Source organism: Salvelinus alpinus, chromosome 35 (genome assembly GCF_045679555.1).
Source record: "Salvelinus alpinus chromosome 35, SLU_Salpinus.1, whole genome shotgun sequence".
Taxonomy (NCBI): Eukaryota; Metazoa; Chordata; class Actinopteri; order Salmoniformes; family Salmonidae; genus Salvelinus; species Salvelinus alpinus.
The window spans coordinates 6,705,753-6,719,557 of record NC_092120.1 but is presented as its reverse complement, the minus strand read 5'-3'; the positions used below and the strand labels follow the sequence as shown (position 1 = coordinate 6,719,557).

Below are 13,805 nucleotides of genomic sequence, written 5' to 3'. Positions count from 1 at the left end.
TAGAACCGTTTTAGGTCCCATGTAGAACCCTCTGTGGAAAGGGTTTTACATGGAACCCAAAAGAGTTCTACCTAATACCAAAAGAGTTCTACCTGGAACCAAAAAGGGTTCTTCAAAGGGTTATCTTATGAGGACAGCTGAAGAACGCATTAACCCCTACATGTAGAAAATGATATCTCAAATGTATATTTAACCTCTTAATTTAAAATTCATAGTAATTAACAAACTAAAAACTAAAAACATTAGTGTTTATCAATAAATTACTTTGGAATCCACCCTGTTACAATTCTAAGAGGAAGCTGTCAATAAAGCTTTTATAAATAAACATGGCGGTGCACATGGAGGAGGTGTGAGCTATGACAACAGGGGGAATACAACGACTTTACGTGCACAAGAACATTTTGAATCTGATATAGATAATGGATCATGATAAAATCCATATCGCTTAACGCAAGGATTTGGAAATTGAACACAGTGAGTAACTTCAAACCCTGTGATCAAAGCTTATTTTTTTTAACAGACGTTCAACAATGCATCTAGCTTACAAATGTCACTAGCTAGCTAATGTGGCTGTCAGTGTCATGTCAAGAATGGAAAGCTCGAGTCGCGATCTAACTTAGCTAGCTATGTTTCTTATTAACGGTATTCGTGATTCATTTCTTGAATAACTAACAAGCACATAAAACTATTATCTTACACAAATGCTAATGTGTTTACCCAATGTGAACTTGGAACAACGTGATTTGCATCGCCTGAATCTCTCAAGGTTTATGCAAGGCTCTCCATGGTAAAGATATGGCATTCACAAGGGTCAATGTAAGCATAGAAACATCTCATTCCCTATCTCTCTCTCCTACACACTCTCATATGCACAGACACAACCTTGTTTATGTCTCTTTCTCTCTATATATCTCTCTGCTCTAGCTGGAGGATAGTGTGTTTGTGGCATTGCACTGATGTCCCATAGAGACTATAGAGTAGCTAGGCTACAGCAGAGAAGATGTCTCTATCTATGGTTTGAGTGGGTGTTTAAGGAGAATGAATGCTGCTGACTGGTGAGCGAGCAACACTTACTCTACAGTCTGCAGACAATCATAATTTCAAATGTTTCCATATTATTGACTTGGTCGTGCATGAAAGATACTGACATATACTGTTTGTGCATGCAGTGATTTTTTTTGTCATTTGTTTGTCATATTTGGAGGGACTAAACATTTTGTTGAATTCTCAAACATAGATAGCTTATGTGAAACAACTCCTTCAAGTAATCCATATCAGTAGGCTTACAGATTCATTGAGTGTATCAGTGTGTCGTCACCTGTATAAATATGGATGAGCTAACTACCACTAGGCTATAGGCTCTTTAGAAAAGTTCCCAGGGGGTCAGTCCATAGGCACAGTCCACCAGCTCAGGGATTTAGTCTAGCATACTGTATAAAGTGACAACCACTCGCTGTCTTCTATGGCAGTCTTGCAATGATGATTTAGTGACCAGGAAAATACCCTATTACTAGAGGCAGTTGCAAGGGGCAATTGTAGGTTGTCACGTCTGACCCACTTGTGTTACCAAGGGCCTTGACTTATATGCTGTGTGGGATGGAACACTTCTTGGTAAATATTTTCATGATGTGTCATGTCAGCAGCATCGGTGTCACTTGAGAGTCTATGTGTGTGTACTCTGTTCCCAGGGTTGTTATTATAATAATATAGGCTAAATTTGAATTCAATCACTTTTTGACAGCATCCCTTTTGATTTAATTAACGTTCTATACTTGTTTGCCCGGCATGGAAGAAGTGGATGGGCAGTATCCAGATTTTCATATCGTCCTTCTCTCACCATGGGATATACATTTATTTTTAGATATATACAGTACCAGTCAAACGTTTGGACACAATTACTCATTCCAGGGTTTCTACATTTTCTACATTGTAGAATAATAGTGAAGACATCAAAACTATGAAATAACACATATGGAATTATGTAGAAACCAAACTGGTGTTAAACAAATCAAAGTATATTTTATATTTGCGATTCTTCAAAGTAGCCACCCTTTGACTTGATGACAGCTTTGCACACTCTTGGCATTGGGGTATGGGGTATGAAAAATGGGTAAACTTTGAGCACATTCGTGTACAAAAGGTCACTTTCTGAGCACTTCTACAATGGGCGAATATGTATGGAAGATTTAGTTGAAATCAAAAGGAGTGCTGTCAAAAAGGGATTGAATTCAAATGGATTTACCCTAATAATATCTTCTTGGGTTACCTTGGCGACTGTGTGAATGTGTGTGCCTTTTTTCAGCAAAGTTTTTGCCTTATGTGATCTGATGCCTTCAGGTGTTATTGAACATCTATTACTGTGTTAATGAACAGGTATTACTCACCAAGTATTGTTAACCAGAATCAAACTCCAGACTGTTATTTTCATCCTGTTCCTAGCAGCCTATTTTCCTTAAGAATGGGTACGAGCTGACTGAGGCTTTGGCTGCAGCTTCTGTGTGCTCTGCTGTCTTTTCTTGTGAGCAGAGCACTGACTAATAGAACTGTGTCCTTGTGTTGCCTAGGTAACAGAGGCATGCCGATGGCAGCGTACAGAGTGTCTCTCTGCCCGCGTGACAGTGGCCTGTTCAGGTTGGGATTGGGCAGACCCAGGTCCAGGGCTGACCGTGCCCTCATGGCCCCCCTGCCCCACCTCCTCTCCCCCTGCCCCAGAGCCGGGGTTCGGACCCTGTTTAGCGAGACAGGGGTCTGGGACAGGGACTATAAAGCGGACACCAGACGCAGGGTGGAGCAGTGGTGGCACCCCCGTATCATGGAGCAGTGGCAGAGGGATACCCTGGAGGAGGTGAGTTGGCAGCAATTCTTAAGTTCTCTCTTTGCTTTATGTTGGCCCTTAGTAGAGGCTTCTGGGAAAGATTGTCAGATGAATATTTTAAAACACCCCTGGCTTTAGTTCCAATTATAGTCTAGCCTAATGTTAAACCATACTCTGGTCATTAAGGATCCTTCAGAATAACCATAGTCATCATGGGACATTAGTACCTGGGCCTATTTCTATGTTTATATGTGTGTGTCTGTCTGGTTGAACCCTGTTTAATGTTCCCTTTGGGAGGCCTTCTGGTTTGCATAGACTCTAAAACATTCATTAAATCATTCACTTACTGTCTAATATTCTTGACTCATAGGTGTAATATGCTTAGTAATGAAGTAACCTATTCACAGTCTCCTGTTTGTCCGTCTCTGTTTTTAGTTACTGTTGTCACAACCATCAACAGTCCTCCAAGGCAAGTAGTACTGTAGCTGACCCTGACATCCAACCTTGTGTTACGACATTGTTACCACCCCACAATGCGTCATGATTCAGCCCAGGCCTTCCACACAAAAGTATTCAATGAGCTCTTTCAAGATATTTTAAACCGTTGTTTTTGCCTATGTAAAGGTTGTTTAGTCAGTCTGAGCTCATTGAGTTATTCAGGCCCCTCTTGGCCTTGGGTGATTCATACAGAGTGAAGTCCCAAATGGCAACCTATTTCCTATTTATTGCACAGGTTGACATTTATTGTCATGAGTTTTGTCATGGAGGCAGAACTGAGCGATTGCCCCTTAGATGGGCCAGCTGCAAAGTCAAAATTGGCTATTTTGTAAAAATGTATGAAAACCAAAATGTGCTTTTCAACTCAAATTTTATTTGTCACATACACATGGTTAGCAGATGTTAATGCGAGTGTAGCGAAACGCTTGTACTTCTAGTTCCGACAATGCAGTAATAACCAACGAGTAATCTAACCTAACAATTTCACAACAACTACCTTATACACACAAGTGTAAAGGGATGAAGAATATGTACATAAAGATATATGAATGAGTGATGGTACAGAACGGCATAGGCAAGATGCAGTAGATGGTATAGAGTACAGTATATACATATGAGATGAGTAATGTAGGGTATGTAAACATTGTATTAAGTGGCATTGTTTAAAGTGGCTAGTGATACATTTTTTACATCATTTTTTACATTATTAAAGTGGCTGGAGTTGAGTCAGTATGTTGGCAGCAGCCACTCAATGTTAGTGGTGGCTGTTTAACAGTCTGATGGCCTTGAGATAGAAGCTGTTTTTCAGTCTCTCGGTCCCTGCTTTGATGCACCTGTACTGACCTCGCCTTCTGGATGATAGCGGGGTGAACAGGCAGTGGCTCGGGTGGTTGTTGTCCTTGATGATCTTTATGGCCTTCTTGTGACATCGGGTGGTGTAGGTGTCCTGGAGGGCAGGTAGTTTGCTCCCGGTGATAAGTTGTGCAGACCTCACAACCCTCTGGAGAGCCTTACGTTTGTGGGCGGAACAGTAGCCGTACCAGGCAGCCCAACAGGATGCTCTCGATTGTGCATCTGTAGAAGTTTGTGAGGGTTTTAGGTGACAAGCCGAATTTCTTCAGCCTCCTGAGGTTGAAGAGGCGCTGCTGCGCCGCCTTCACCACGCTGTCTGTGTGGGTGGACCAATTCAGTTGGTCCGTGATGTGTACGCCGAGGAACTTAAAACTTACTACCCTTTTTGGTCCTAATTTAGGGTTAGGCATTAGGATTAGCCGTGTGGGTGAGGTTAGGGTAAAGATTAAGTTTAAAATCAGATTTTATTACTTTGTGTGGCTGTGCCAGCTAGTTACCACTATGCAGAGCTGCTTCCAGAACAAGATTCATGACGAAAAACGCAGTACTTTTGACCATGGACCGTAGGAAATAGGGTGCCATTCAGGACGCAGGCTGTGTGTAGTCCAGATAGCCACTCACTCTGCCATCTCACTCTGCCATCTATCTGGCCTGGCTGGCCTTTCTCAAAGACACTGGGAATCATTAAAGAACTGCTGCCTCACACACTCTGGAAACCTGCTGCAGCTGCACTCAGACATACAGACTAGGGTTACAAAGGGTCGGAAACTTTCTGGGAAATTTCCAGAAATTTTCCATGGGAAGTTAAGCCCGGGAATTTTGCTTAAATTCATTAAAAAAAGTTAGCTTATAACAGTGAACCTTTTTTTGTGGGATACACATAAGGCAATTCTAGGTCTTGTGGCATATTTTGGTTAAACTATCCCCAATTCAATGGAATTGCAACCCTCTACATGCACAGTGCACTCTTCTATCACATGTACAGACGTGGCCAAAAGTTTTGAGAATGACACCAATATTAATTTTCACAAAGTCTGCTACCTCAGTTTGTATGATGGCAATTTGCATATACTCCAGAATGTTATGAAGAGTGATCAGATGAATTGCAATTAATTGCAAAGTCCCTCTTTGCCATGCAAATGAACTGAATCCCCCAAAAAACATTTCCACTGCATTTCAGCCCTGCCACAAAAGGACCAGCTAACATCATGTCAGTGATTCTCTCGTTAACACAGGAGTGAGTGTTGACGAGGACAAGGCTGGAGATCACTCTGTCATGCTGATTGAGTTCGAATAACAGACTGGAAGCTTCAAAAGGAGTGTGGTGCTTGGAATAATTGTTCTTCCTCTGTCAGTCATGGTTACCTGAAAGGAAACACGTGCCGTCATCATTGCTTTGCACAAAAGGGCTTCACAGAAAAGGATATTGCTGCCAGTAAGATTGCACCTAAATCAACCATTTATCGGATCATCAAGAACTTCAAGGAGAGCGGTTCAATTGTTGTGAAGAAGGCTTCAGGGCGCCCAAGAAAGTCCAGCAAGCGCCACGACTGTCTCCTAAAGTTGATTCAGCTGCGGGATCGGGGCACCACCAGTACAGAGCACCACCAATCTAACTGCTTAACTATTTATCTGTACATGGAATTGTATTTGGGTAAAAAAAAAAAAAAAAATCCTAATCGTTACACGAGACTGCCACGGGCACCATCTGATGTGTGGAGACATTTCACTGCAGCTAATGTAGAAGGAAAAGCTGTGTGGAGGAGTCCTACCCTCACATCACATCACACCCTCACATCACACCTATTGGCTGTGCTGCTCATGCATTGAATCTGCTCCTCAAGGACATCATGGCACTGAAAACAATAGATACACTCTACAAGAGAGCCAATGAAATGGTTAGGAATTTGAAGGGTTATCAAGTTATAGCAGCAATCTACCTCACCAAGCAAAGTGAGAAGAATAAGAGCACCACATTGAAGCTGCCCAGCAACACCCATTGGGGTAGTGTTGTCATCGTGTTTGGAGTGTTAGGTAGCCTAGTGGTTAGAGCGTTGGGCCAGTAACCGAAAGGTTGCTAGATCGAATCCCCGAGCTGACAAGGTTAAAATCTGTCTTTCTGCCCCTGGACAAGACAGTTAACCCACTGTTCCTAGGCCATCGTTGTAAATAAGAAATTGCTCTTAACTGACTTGCCTAGTTAAATGAAAAATAAAAAGTGTTTGACAGTCTCCTGGAGGGGATGGAGTCGCTCCAAGAAATAGCCATATCACAGTCTACCGATATGGACAGCCCCATCAAGAGGATCCTCCTGGATGATGCATTTTGGGAGTTGGATTTTGGGATGTATTTTAAGCAGCCTGAAACTCCTGAAACCTATAGCAGTAGCCATTGCATGGATTGAGGGAGACAATGCCAGTAAGAGAAGAAATCCCTACTGCCCTGCCCACTTCACTGTTGCTCCAAGCAGAGGAAACTGCATTTCTGAAATACATCAAAAAGCGTGAAGACTTCTGCCTGAAGCCCATACACGCCACAGTGTACATGTTGGACCCCAAGTATGCTGTTAAGAGCATTTTGTCTGGTGCAGAGATTAAGAAGGCCTATGGTGTAATCACTACAGTGTCTCGCCACCTTGGCCTGGATGAGGGCATGGTTCTTGGCAGTCTGGCGAAGTACACTTCCAAGCAAGGGCTTTGGGATGGAGATGCAATATGGCAGTCGTGCCACCATATCTCATCAGCCACCTGGTCATAGGGACTTTGTGGATCTGATGCTCTTTCCCCTGCTGCCTCCATCATCCTCTAAATCCCACCAACATCAGCCGCCTCAGAGTGCAACTGGTCCTTGTTTGAGAACACACACACCAGAGCACGCAACAGGCTGACCAATACAAGGGTTGAAAAATTGTTGGCCATCTGGGCAAATTTGAAGCTTTTTGAGCCTGACAACGAGCCATCCTCAACAAGGTTGGAAAGTGACAGTGAAGATGAGGTCTCAGAGCCTGATGTCCAAGAGGTGGACATTGAGGTCCGGGGAGAAGACATGGAAGCCTGAGAGGAAGACAACCAAAGCTTTAGTTTCTAGACTATCATTTTACAGATGTATGTTGAAAACGTTTTTGCGAGATGCGATGCATCATTGGGGATCATTCAATATTCCCTTTCTTTTGTTTTTCAGTGAAATCATCCCATGTGAAGAGTCAACTCATTTCATTAAAGTTAAATTCAAAACTAAATAGTTATTTTTTTCTATTGGAATGATTTAATCATTTGCAATTCTGTCTACTTATGATAAGGTAAAAGGTGTGTGTTTCTGTCTCCATATGATATGGTAAATATATCCAATGCAAAAAAACATCAACATTAAAATGGTATTAATATTAATTTGTATATATTTCCATTAATTCCAATATATTCCCGTTAATTCCCATAAAGTTTCCACATCTGAATATTCCCCAAAATTTGCAACCTTAATACAGACAGAAGAATCCAGGAGCTAGGAGTGTAGTTTTGCACTGACCTAGGCTGTATAACTCTTAGGCCTAACCACAAAGTCATAAAATCAGATTTTTGTTTTGTTTTCAAACATTTTTATAATACTGGCATGAACGTACAGTTGAAGTCGGAAGTTTACATACACTTAGGTTGGAGTCATTAACTCGTTTTTCAACCACAAATTTCTTGCTAACAAACTATACATTTGGCAAGTTGGTTAGGACATCTACTTTGTGCATGACACAAGTAATTTTCACAACAATTGTTTACAGACAGATTATTTCACTTATAATTCACTGTATCAATTGTAGTGGGTCAGAAATTAACATACACTAAGTTGACTGTGCCTTCAAACAGCTTGGAAAATTCCAGAAAATGATGTCATGGCTTTAGAAGCTTCTGATATGTTAATTGACATCATTTGAGTCAATTGGAGGTGTACCTGTGGATGTATTTCAAGGCCTACCTTCAAACTCAGTGCCTCTTTGCTTGACATCATATGAAAATTAAGAAAATCAGCCAAGACCTCAGAAAAAACATTGTAGACCTCCACAAGTCTGGTTCATCCTTGGGAGCAATTTCCAAATGCCTGAAGGTACCACGTTCATCTGTATAAACAATAGTACACACGTATAAACACCATGGGATCACGCAGTCATCATACCGCTCAGGAAGGAGGCGCGTTCTGCCTCCTAGAGATGAACATACTTTGGTGCGAGAAGTGCAAATCAATCCCAGAACAACAGCAAAGGACCTTGTGAAGATGCTGGAGGAAACAGGTACAGAAGTATCTATATCCACAGTAAAATGAGTCCTATATTGACATAACCTGAAAGGCCGCTCAGCAAGGAAGTAGCCACTGCTCCAAAACCGCCATAAAAAAGCCAGACTACGGTTTGCAACTGCACATGTGGACAAAGATCGTACTTTTTGGAGAAATGTCCTCTGGTCTGATGAAACAAAAATAGAACTGTTTGGCCATAATGACCATTGTTATGATTGGAGGAAAAAGGGGGAGGCTTGCAAGCCGAAGAACACCATCCCAACCGTGAAGCACGGTGGTGGCAGCATCATGTTGTGGGGGTACTTTGCTGCAGGAGGGACTGGTGCACTTCACAAAATAGATGGCATCATGAGGCAGGAAAATTATGTGGATATATTAAAGCAACATCTCAAGACATCAGTCAGGAAGTTAAAGCTTTGTCGCAAATGGGTCTTCCAAATGGACAATGACCCTAAGCATACTTCCAAAGTTGTGTCAAAATGGCTTAAGGACAACAAATTCAAGATATTGGAGTGGCCATCAGAAAGCCCTGACCTCAATCCCATAGAAAATTTGTGAACTGAAAAAGCTTGTGCGAGCAAGAAGGCCTACAAACCTGACTCAGTTACACCAGCTGTGTCAGGAGGAATGGGCCAAAATTCACCCAACTTATTGTGGGAAGCTTGTGGAAGGCTACCCAAAACCTTTGACCCAAGTTAAACAATTTAAAGGCAATGCTACCAAATACTTACCGAGTGTATGTAAACTTCTGACCCACTGGGAATGTGATAAAAGAACTAAAAGCTGAAATAAATCATTCTCTCTACTATTTTTCAGACATTTCACAATCTTAAAATAAAGTGGGGATCCTAACTGACCTAAAACAGGGAATTTTTACTTGGATTGAATGTCAGGAATTGTGAAAAACTGAGTTTAAATGTATTTGGCTAAGGTGTATGTAAACTTCTGACTTCAACTGTACATGAAGCTATACGCCAATCACATGTTGCCAGACACAGATTTGTAGGGCTAGTTCCTGTCAAACAGTTTGTATAATTATTGATGGTGAGGCTCTCACGAGCCTCGTGAAGTCTGTTTCCCTGAGCATGTGTTTGTTGTATTCCCCAGAGTTCCCGTAGGAAGAAGTTTTATGTCCTGTCTATGTTCCCGTACCCCTCCGGCCATTTCCACATGGGCCATGTACGGGTCTACACCATCAGTGACACCATCGGACACTTCCAGAGGATGAGGGGCCACCAGGTAATAATAATATATACCATTTAGGAGACGCTTTTATCCAAAGCGACTGGCCCTGATAGTAGCTGGAGATTCAACTGTGAAAAGCGTAGCTGCCCATACTGTTAACTTTTATCATTTCTCCTTTCCACCCCTTAATGCATGTCTGTCTCTATAGCTCTTTCTCTCTCTCTCGCTCTCTATGCATTCACACAAACTGTACTGTCACGACTCCAGGTTAGTCACGTAGAAGCATACCACTGTGAAGCACTTTGTGTGCAGTCCACAAGGTCACCGTCCGTTCTCGCTCTCTTTACATGTTCCCTGTAATGGAAGCCCTGATCCATCGTCATTACGGCCTTGATGTTCTGTCTAGTCTGAATCACAGTTGGCATCTGTTCTGCAGGAGGTGTGTGTGTGGAGGCTGTTTAAACTGAGAGAGATGCTGCTCTGCTTTGCCTTCTAACGCCGCTCTTAAAAGGTCGAACTGGGATCTGGGAATGAGTTCAATTGTCATTTCAAAGGACATTTCCCCAGCATCAACTGGTGGGGCTGCCATTTTTCTGAAAAAGGATTTGCATATTGTAGCTTTGAGAGTGCCCCCATTCTCCCTGGCCCTACGCTACACTGTGCTTACCTAAGTGCTCTTAGCCACAAGACCACTTTTCAGTGGGACTACCTACGCATGGCACATTATCAGACATGATTACGGCATTAAAAGGTTTCATGTCAAAACAATGACTCTTTCAGTTGGTGAGCCCCTAAGACATCTGCCTTTAAGTGTTTCTGCAGGGGTAAGACAGGGAGGGAAGCCAGCTCCCACTATCCATTCTAATGTGTTGATGACTCTGCTCCTCATAGAAAAGTGTGAAAGATGTGTGTTGGTGTTTTAAGAGAGATGATGATCTGACCGTTGGTGTCCTACAAACCCCTGGTGACAAATGACTCCACAGAGACACCATTCGGATCTGTCACTGTGTCCCCTACTGCAGCCAGTCACCCACAGCTTGAAATGGTTACTAAAGAATTCACTGTGACCCTCACTCATCTCTCTCTTTCTCTCTTTTCTTCTCTCTCTCTTCATCCCCCTCTCTCTCTCCCTCCTCTCTTACCCTCCCTCCCTCTGTATACTGTTCTAAACCATTACTCCAGCCATTCTTCTCTTTGTCACAATACTAACCCACTCCCCCTTCTTAGCCAGACGGACAGCGCCTCTTTGGTGTGTGTTGTGTTGTAGGCCCTCCTCTCTCAGGCTACGTCCCAAATGGCACCAGATTCCCTTTGATAGGGAATCATTTTTTTACCAGGGTCCATAGGGCTCTGGTCCAAAGTAGTGCACTATATAGGGAATAGGGTGCCATTTTGGATGAATCCTCTGGGGCTGATTTAATGGAGCCTGACAAAGTGCTGTCAGTGTTGTGTGAGTGTGGCACAACGGGCCTGTCATTGTTTTGTAAGCAGCAGGGTTTTGTTCCCTCCCACTCAGAGAGAGATGGCTAGGGGTTGGAGAGAGACTAAGGTTCAGGAGAAGCAAAGAGGAGACGGAGGAGTAGAGTAATTATGAGCACTATCGCCTGGGTCGTGTTCATATTGAAGCAGGGAGGGACTGGTGCAATAACACATTTTTGTTTTCCGTTGCGTGCCCTAATGAACACAACCCTGATGTTTCATCCATCACACTTGAGTCAATAAGCCCTCAGGGTTTACTAATCCATTAACAACCTGCTGTATGTCATGCAGCTGTGACTGTGACTGAATATATCTGCAGGTGTGTTTGTTGTGTATTTGCTGCTCATAGCTTTGCCCTGCTGGTTGTTTACTAAGCAAATGCCCTCATCCACTCAGAGGGTCACAGTGTTGGCTACATTTCTGTCTTCATATGGACTTTATTTTTCTTAGCAGGTAGGCTGCATCTGGGCTACCAGCAGTAAGGCTGTAATGCTGTCTTCTTAACCACTATTATTTCAGTTGTCGTATGGACTGTCATGGATAGACAGCTACACGCTGCTGTCCAAGGGGATATCTGTCTGTCAGCATCTGTCAGAGAGAAAGATAATCCATTTACTGTGTCCACACACACACACACACACACACACACACACCAGAGAGAGAACAAGTTGTCTTCAACTAGTTCATTCATTCAAGGAGATTACACTTGTAGAGACAAAATCCCTTCCCTGTAGCCGAGTTGTGGTGTGATGTTTAGTAAAATCCCTTCCCTGTAGCCGAGTTGTGGTGTGATGTTTAGTAAAATCCCTTCCCTGTAGTCTAGTTGTGGTGTGATGTTTAGTAAAATCCCTTCCCTGTAGCCGAGTTGTGGTGTGATGTTTAGTGGTTATACTGCCTCTGGCTCTGCTCTGCTTTCAGCCTGCAGCTCATCTCTTCACAGATGGAACCAGAGCTTTTGGGATTTGTGTGTGGGTGGACACACATACACTTTAGCATAGCCGTGCCAGTGTGTTGCATGCCCAAAATCAGCCCCCTCCCCTGGGACTCCTGTCTGTCAGGCTGCCCTGCTGGCCTGGATGGACAAGTCACTCCCTAATATACATCTAAGTCTTCCACTCTGTGGACAGGTTTCTCTCTTAGCTCCTCCTCTATCCATAGGTTATCCATAGGTTATCCATGGGTTGAATGTAGGCAGTACAGTCGTAGTGGGGGAGTTAGAGACTTGACTTTGGCCCTGGGGTTGTTGTGGAGCATCGACTGTTAAAAAGGGATGATGGTTTGCCTCTGACAGTCTCTTTGTGCTGATGTAACTTTGAGAAATGAACCGAGGCAGACAGCCTGTCCTGTCCATCAGGAGTTCATCTCTTCTCGACAACAGATCTGCTAAAGGTCCTCCTCACTACATTAGATAATGGGCACATTTAAACCGGAAAAACGGTGTATTAACACGGCAAGCACATCTATTTTAATGACCGTAGGGATTTCTTTATATTTCTAGATCTACACATACTCATTTCTCTAGTCAATGTCTGTATATTTTACCTCGGCACGAATGCGCTCACATAGACTGATATCATCCAGCACTCGGCTTTACAAATTAGGCCCAGGCAGTTACCAAGGATACCGATTTTTGTCTGAAGCGTCAGACTCGTGAGTCGATGCACACTGCTCTCCTCCCCTGTCTCCCTCACCTCTCTCTCTCTCTCCACTGCTCTTCCATTCTCTTCTCTTCTCCACTCCCCCCTTTATTGCCTCTCCTCCGTTTTCTTTCTCTTCAGTAAGAGAAAGCGAAGGATGAAGAAGGAATAGTGAAGGGTGAAAGGAGGTTATCAATTCTTAATAGTGTTGTGAGAAGCGGAGGGAAGGAGGGAGACACTGGTATGAAGAAGTGGAAATAAGTGAGAAAACGCATTATGAGGAGGAGAAGGGTGGGACTGACTGACTGACTGACTGACTGACTGACTGACTGACTGACTGACTGACTGACTGACTGACTGACTGACTGCAAGCAAGCAAAAGCTGGAAGCCTGTGTAAACCTCTGATCACATCTGTCAGTGCTGCAAAGTACAATGCCTTACAACACAACATCCCCATACTAGTGTGAATTAAATATTAATGATGATGATGCAAACAGAGAGGCCTTGATTCCTATTACCATCCTCCATTTAACACATCCAATCAGACCAGCGCCAGTATGTTCCCTTCTATTCTAATGTATAACTCACATTACAACATTAGGCCTTTATGGGCCTGTGCACAGCCACGCTACATACATTAGATGTTGATATGTTCCCTCACCTCTCTGCCTTACACTCAGGTTGGGTTTAACAGCTTGTATGTACATTACATGCCTTCTGGCATAGAACAGAGAGCTATAGCTGTATTAGTAATGACACAAACACCTCTCCCCCTCTCTCCCCCTCTCTCCCCCTCTCTCCCTCTCTCTCTCTCTCTCTCTCTCTCTCTCTCTCTCTCTCTCTCTCTCTCTCTCTCTCTCTCTCTCTCTCTCTCTCATATTCATATATATATATATATATTCCCCCTAACGTCCTCCTCTCCCCTGTCTGTCTCCGCCCCCAGTAATATCCAGTCCATGCGGGAGCAGCTCGACAGCCTAGGGCTCTGCTTTAATTGGGAAAAGGTGAGTAATGGGAGGAGCTGAGCACCACCTCTAACCTTCCAGTGGGAGGCTCT

General features: G+C 43.3%; 1 pseudogene; it reads left to right on the top strand.

Annotated features, from left to right (window-relative positions):
• Positions 1 to 333: 333 nt before the first annotated feature.
• The window catches only part of LOC139564081 (leucine--tRNA ligase, mitochondrial-like), a 47,909-nt pseudogene continuing 34,437 nt past the window's right edge, over positions 334 to 13,805 (top strand).